Source organism: Hylobates moloch, unplaced genomic scaffold (assembly GCF_009828535.3).
Source record: "Hylobates moloch isolate HMO894 unplaced genomic scaffold, HMol_V3 SCAFFOLD_17, whole genome shotgun sequence".
NCBI lineage: Eukaryota > Metazoa > Chordata > Mammalia > Primates > Hylobatidae > Hylobates > Hylobates moloch.
In genome coordinates this window covers 51,322,058-51,329,959 of record NW_026652292.1, presented here as the reverse complement: position 1 = coordinate 51,329,959, position 7,902 = coordinate 51,322,058, and positions in this window count along the sequence as shown.

Below are 7,902 nucleotides of genomic sequence, written 5' to 3'. Positions count from 1 at the left end.
CAAAAAAAAAAAAAAAAAAAAAAAGAGAAAGCTGAGTTTTCACCCAGTGAATTCCAAAACATGAGCAACTTTAAGTTTCACTAGATTTTTAAAGATTGTTTCCCAACGCTAACGACCAAGATCAAAATAGTTTCAACTACAGGGAGAAGAAAACCTGAATATACAACCATCTTCAAAGGTAAAATACTACGTCTGTGGAAAAAAAAAAAGAGCCAAATGAATTGGGAATAAGAATGGCATCAACTTTCTCAACAACATGTGAAGCTACAAGACAAGGAAGAAATGACTTCTAAGTTCTGAGTGAGGCCAAGCGTGGTGGCTCATGCCTGTAATCCCAGCACTTTGGGAGGCAGAGGCAGGAGGAGTGCTAGAGGCCAGGGGTTCAAGATCAGCTTGGGCAACATAGCGTTGCTTGGGCAACATCACACCTGTTTTTTATTTGTTTGTTTGTTTTTTGGCAACATCTCTGCCAAAAAAAAAACAAAACAGGTGTGGTGTTGCTCAGGCAAGAGGATCTCTTGAGACCAGGAGGTCAAGGCTGCAGTGAGCCATGATCATGCTACTGCACCCCAGCCTGGATAACAGAGTGGGACCTTGTCTCTTAAAAAATAAATATATAAAAAGTTTTTAAGTTTTGAGTGAAAAGTTAGATATTGTCAGATACTCAAGATCTAAAATTTTGTCTTCCATTTGGATTTTCTCAGGAAGCATCTGAGTGATATACTCCTCCAAAATGGAGGAGAGTAAGTCATGCAAATGAAACGGGATACAACACAGGAGCTGGCTATTTCTGGGATGAATGAAGTCCAGAGTGCCAGTTGTGCATCAGCCTTACATGCAGCTATTCCCGTCCATAGGACCAGAACTGTGAAATACTCCAGAATGGAGATCAACAAAATAAATTAATAGGTTATCACATACATCTTATGTGTGTAATTACATTGCGATGAAGTGCAAAGAAGGAATTAGCAAAAATAGGAAGAACTAGTAGAAACAGAAAACTAATCAAATAGAAAAAGATATAAAGAACCATTTTTACACCAACATGGCACATGTATACATATGTAACAAACCTGCACGTTGTGCACATGTACCCTAAAACTTGAAGTATAATAATAATAAAATTTTAAAAAAGAACCATTTTTAGTAAGCTCATTAAGCAACCAATAATTAGTCATAATGTAAAAAGAATGGAAGTGGGGGTAGACCATGTAAAAGAACCAAGTAAGTACTCAACTACCTTCAAAAAGTATGTTTTAAATCCAGTGAATAAAAGTAGGGCAGGGCGAGGTGGCTTATGCCTGTAATCCCAGCACTTTGGGAGGCCGAGGGAGGTGGATTGCTTGAACCCAGGAGACCAGCTTGCTGTACATGGCAAAACCCAATCTCTACAAAAAATACAAAAATTAGGGCGGGCGCGGTGGCTCATGCCTGTAATCCCAACACTTTGGGAGGCTGAGGCAGGCGGATCACGAGGTCAGGAGATCGAGACCATCCTGGCTAACACGGTGAAACACCATCTCTACTAAAAATACAAAAAAATTAGCCGGGTGTGGTGGCGGGCGCTTATAGTCCCAGCTACTTGGGAGGCTGAGGCAGGAGAATGGCGTGAACCCTGGAGGCAGACCTTGCAGTGAGCCGAGATCGTGCCACTGAATTCCAGCCTGGGCGACAGAGAGAGACTCTGTCTCAAAAAAAAAAAAAAAAAATATATATATATATATATATATATATATAGACACACACACACACAAATTAGCTGGGTGTGGTGGTGTGCACCTGTAATCCCTGCTACTCAGGAAGCTGATGTGAAAGGATCACCTGAGCCCAGGAGGTCCAGGCTGCAGTGAGCTGCGATCGCACCACTGCACTTCAGCCTGGGAGAGCCTGTCTCAAAAAATAAAGTACAATACAGGCCAGGCATAGTGGCTTATTCCTGTAATCTCAGCACTTTGGGAGGTCGAGCTGTAAGGATACGTTGAGGCCAGGAGTCCGAGACCAGACTGGGCAACAAAGCGAGACTCTACAAAATTAAAATTTTTTAAATACAGTCTACAGTACATTGGGACATATTGTACACAGTATACATAATTTTTGCCAATTATATACCTCAATAAAGCTGGAGAAAAAAGTGTCTAATTCAATGACTTTTAGTATATCCATGAAGTTGTGCATCTATCACCACTATCAACTTTAGAAATTTTCATTGCTTGAAAAAGAAACCCAACACCCCTTAGCAGTCATACTTTTGTTTTTTAAAATAATATTTTTAGCAATATTTGACTCTTAAAATTTATATATTCCTTTGATAAAACAAAAAATAATGCCATCTTGAACCACTGTATGCATTTCAGATTATTTTCTTAAGGGCACTCTTCAGAACCTTCCTTTATTGACAGTATTTCCCCGTCATGTTGTACTAGTAAATATGACCACTCATGGCCGGGCACGGTGGCTCACGCCTGTAATCCCAGCACTTTGGGAGGCTGAGGCAGGCAGATCACCTGAGGTCAGGAGTTCGAGACCAGCCTGACCAACATGGTGAAACCCCTGTCTCTGCTAAAAATACAAAAAATTAGCCTGGCGTGGTGGCCGGCGCCTGTAATCCCAGCTACTCGGAAGGCTGAGGCAGGAGAATCGCTTGAACCTGGGCGGTGGAGGTTGCAGTGAGCAGAGATCGCGCCACTGCACTCCAGTTTGGGCAACAAGAGCAAAACTCCATCTCAAAAAAAAAAAATGTGTGTATATATATATATAAAACCATTCATATATATAAAAGGTTCACACTACTCATGGCAAATGTAAGTATTCTCTTCAAAAATACTCATATGGCTGGGAGTGGTGGGTTTACACCTATAATCCCAGCACTTTGGGAGACTGAGGTGGGAGGATTGCTTGAGCCCAAGAATTTGAGACCAGCCTAGGCAACATAATGAGACCTCATCTCTAAAAATATTTTAGAAATTAGCTGAGGATAGTGGACCACGCCTGTATTTCAGCTACTATGGAGACTGAGGTGTGAGGATTGCTTGAGCCTGCGAGGTCAAAGCTACAGTGAGCTGTGAGGGCGCCACTGCACTCCTGCCTGGGCAACAGAGCAAGACCTTGTCTTTAAAAAAAAAAAAAAGTTCATATGAAGGTGAAAGTAGTGGGGATTTGTGTTTAAGTGAAGATTTGGTGTGGTTGAATGTATCAGATGGCATTTTCAGTATGGCATATTATTTCATTGAATCCTTTAAACAAATTGAGTACTTTTTTAATTACAGTCTTTTTACAATTGAAGAAATAGTATATACAACTCACCAGAATTCAACAAAGCATAACCTGACCAAACCAGGTTTCAAACTTCCTGAAACCAAAACTCTTGCTACCCGGCCGGGCACGGTGGCGCACGCTTGTAATCCCAACACTTTGGGAGGCCGAGGGGGCAGATCACTTGAGCTGAGGAGTTCAAGACCAGCCTGGGCAAAATAGTGAGACCTTTTCTCTACAAAAAAATTTTTAAAAGAGCCAGGTGTGATGGCATGCACCTGTAGTCCCAGCTACTTGGAAGGCTGAGGTGGTGGGATTGCTTGGGCACAGGACATCAAGGCAGCACTCCATGCGTGCAGAGGATTGTGGTCTCTGCACTCCAGCCTGGATGACATAGTGACAGCCTGTCTCCCCGCCCCCCCAGAAAAAGAATTAACTGAAAATTGGAATTATTCCCACCCTGCATGATTATCTTACAGTCACACTACTCCTAATCAGCCTTTTAGTGCCTCACTCCTAACCATAAGGGGAACTAAGATTGAAACTTTGAGAAGACCAGCCTGGGGAACATGGCAAAAACCCACCTCTACACAAAATATAAGAAATTAGCCAGGTGTGGTGGTGGTGTGCGCCTGTGGTCCCAGCTACTAGGGAGGCTGAGACAGGAGAATTGCTTGAACCCTGGAGGCGGAGGTTGCAGTGAACCGAGATCTAGTTATTGACATCGAAGAAGTCATTGTGCCCATATAGAAACAGGATGCTATAAAAAGGAATTTTAAGAAAATCAGACTGTTAGGAATTTTTAAAATAATCACTGAAGTAAAAAAAAAATCTATAAATTTCTTCTCCAACTCTTCTTTCCCTTCCTTCCTTCCTTCCTTCCTTCCTTCCTTCCTTCCTTCCTTTCTTTCTTTCTTCTTTCCTTCTTTCTTTCTTTGACAGAGTCTTGCTCTGTCACCCAGGCTGGAGTGCAGTGGCATGATCTTGGCTCGCTGCAACCTGCCGGGTTCCAGTGGTTCTCCTGCCTCAGACTCCCGAGTAGCTGGGACTATAGGCGCCCGCCACCACACCCGGCTAACTTTTGTATTTTTAGTAGAGATGGGGTTTCACCATATTGGCCAGGCTGGTCTCGAACTCTGGACCTTGTGATCCGCCCACCTCGGCCTCCCAAAGTGCTGGGATTACAGGCATGAGCCACCGCACCTGGCCTCCAACTTTATTTCTGTCCTGACAGGATTTAAGGGAGACCCACAGCATTCCTTGTAGGGAATAGGGGGTATAGTCTTATCTATATGGAAAAGACCACTATGAAAATGTTACCCACTTTACCAACGCCTCGGGGACTAATCATGCTTTTCATCTCAATTTCCCCTGGTCACTCACTTCAGTATTTTCCGGTTGTTTGGCATAAAACTCTGTATTTTCTTTCTTTCTTTTTTTTTTTTGATGGGGGGGCTGGTGGACAGGGTCTCACTCTGCTGCTCAGGCTGGAGTGCAGTGGAACCATCAGGGCTCACTGTAGCCACGACCCCAGGCTCAAGTGATCCTCCCATCTCAGCCCCCTCAAGTAGCTGGGACTACAGGCACACACCACATATCCCTGGCTAATTTTTCATTCGTTAGTTTTTGAGACAGAGCCTCATTCTGTTGCCCAGGCTAGAGTGCAGTGACTTGATGTCAGCTCACTGCAACCTCCACTTCCTGGGCTCAAGTGATCCTCCCATCTGAGCCTCCTGAGGAGCTATGACTACAGGCGCACACCACAACAGGCTAATTTTTGTAGTTTTTGTAGAGATGGGGGTCTCACTATGTTGCTCAGGTTGGTTTCAAACTCCTGAGCTCAAGCAATCCACCGGCCTTGGCCTCCCAAAGTGTTGGGATTACAGGCGTGAGCCACTGCACCCTGCGTATTTCCTAATCTTTACCTAATCTTACTAACTGGCCCCCTATCTGCCTCCTTCCTCCATTCCTAAATTCTTAGGAACAGTCATGAGCAAAATTCCATATAACTTCAACTGTTTTTTTTTTCTTTGTATGGAAACATGCTTTAATTTCTGTTGGGTAAACAGCTTGGAGTAGGTTGGGAGCGGTGGCTCACGCCTGTAATCCCAGCACTTTGGGAGGCCAAGGTGGGCGGATCACAAGGTCAGGAGATCCAGACCAGCCTGGCCAAAAAGGTGAAACCCCATCTCTACTAAAAATACAAAAATTAGGCCTGGCGCAGTGGCTCATGCCTGTAATGCCAGCACTTTGGGAGGCCGAGGCTGGCAGATCATGAGGTCAGGAGATCGAGACCATCCTGGCTAACGCGGTGAAACCCCATCTCTACTAAAAATACAAAAGAAAAAAAAAATTAGCTGGGCGTGGCAGTGGGCACCTGTAGTCCCAGCTACTTGGGAGGCTGAGGCAGGAGAATGGCGTGAACCCAGGAGGTGGAGCTGGCAGTGAGCTGAGATCTCATCACTGCACTCCAGCCTGGGCAACAGAGCTAGACACCATCTCAAAAAAAAACAAAAACAAAAACAAAAAACAGCTTGGAGTAGAATGGCTATCACCACATCTCTTTATCCATTCAATTTCTAACTCAAACATGACCCTTCCCTGAAGCTACTGTTTCCACTGGCGCCTCTTCAGTTGGTGGCTATATATATATTTTAATGTTGACAATCATGTCATGTATGAATAGAAGACTTTTACTTTTTTCTTGTCTTTCTTTCTTTCTTCGTTTTGTTTTGTTTTTTTAGAGATAGAGTCTTGCTGTGCCCAGCCTGGAGTGCAATGGCGTGATCATAGCTCATCATAACCTCAATCATTTAGGCTCAAAGGATCCTCCCACCTCAGCCTCCCAAGCAGCTAGGATTACAGGCACGCACTACCATGCCAGGCTAATTTTTTTTTTTTTTTTCCGTAGAGTGGAGGTCTTGATTTGTTGCTCAGGGAGATCTTGAACTCTCGGCCTCAAGCAGTCTTCCCACCTCAGCCTCCTAAACTACTGAGATTACAGGTGTGAGCCACTGCACTCCAGCCTGGGTAACAGAGTGAGACCCTGTCTCAAAATAAATACTTTATGTTGTTTAATTCTCAACATTAGGGGATTTTCCAGATGTTTTTGTCATTGATTTCTAATTCTGTTATAGCCTAAAAATATATTTTCCACGATTTTTTTTTAGGGACACTCAGCCTGGGGTTCAGTGGCATGATCACAGCTCACTGCAGCCAGGACCTCCTGGGCTCAAGCAGTTCTCTAACCTCCAGCATGAGCTACCATGTTGGGCTGAATTTTGTTATTTTTAATTTGCTAAGAGTTGGTTTTTTGGCCGGGCGTGGTGGCTCCCGCCTGTAATCCCAGCACTTTGGGAGGCCGAGGTAGGCTGATCACCTGAGGTCAGGAGTTCGAGACAAGCCTGGCCAACATGGTGAAACCCTATCTCTACTAAAAATACAAAATTAGCCAGGAGTGGTGGCAGGTGCCTGTAATCCCAGCTACTCAGGAGGCTGAGAAAGGAGAATTGCTTGAACCCAGAAGGTGGAGGTTGCAGTGGGCCGAGATTGTACCACTGCACTCCAGCCTGGGCAACAAGAGCGAAAAGAACTCTATCTCAAAAAAAAAAAAGAAAAAAAGATTTGTTTTTTTACGATCTGGAATATGGTTTTTTGTTGTTGTTGTGTTTGTTTGTTGGCAGGTGCCTGTAATCCCAGCTACTCAGGAGGCGAGACGGAGTCTCGCTCTGTCGCCCAGGCTGGAGTGCAGTGGCGCAATCTCGGCTCACTGCAAGCTCCGCCTCCCGGGTTCACGCCATTCTCCTGCCTCAGCCTCTCCGAGTAGCTGGGACTACAGGCGCCCGCCACCACGCCCGGCTAATTTTTTGTATTTTTAGTAGAGACGGGGTTTCACCGTGGTCTCGATCTCCTGACCTCGTGATCCGCCCGCCTCGGCCTCCCAAAGTGCTGGGATTACAAGCGTGAGCCATCGCGCCCGGCCTGGTTTTTTTTTTTTTTTTTTTTGTTTTTTTTTTTTTTGAGACAGGGTCTCACTCTGTGTCACCCAGGGTATAGTGCAGTGGTGTGATCTTGGCTCACTGCAGCCTCTGCCTCCAGGGTTCTAGTAAGTCTTGTGCCTCAGCCTCCCGAGTAGCTAGGACTACAGGCACTCGCCACCACATCCAGCTAATTTTGTTTTGTTTTGTTTTGTTTTGTATTTTTTGGTAGGGACAGTGTTTCACTGTGTTGGCTGGCTGTGTTTGGGGTTTTTTTGAGACAGGGTCTTGCTCTATCACCTAGGCAGGGGTGCAGTAGTGCAGTCATGGTTCACTGCAGCCTCAACCTCCTGGTCTCAAGCAATCCTCTCTCCTCAGCTTCCTGAGTAGCTAGGACTACAAGGGCATGCCACCACACCTGGCTAATTTTTAAAACTTTTTTTGTACAGGCCGGGTGCAATGGTTCATGCCTATAATCCCAGCACTTTGGGAGGCCAAGGTGGCGGATCACTTGAGGTCAGGAGTTCGAAACCAGCCTGGCCAACATGGTGAAACCCCGTCTCTACAAAAATATCAAAAAAAAAAAAAAAAAAAAAAAAAAAAAAAAACCGGGGCAAATGGGGCTAATGCCTGTAATCCTGACCCTTTGGGAGGCCAATGTGGGTGGATCACC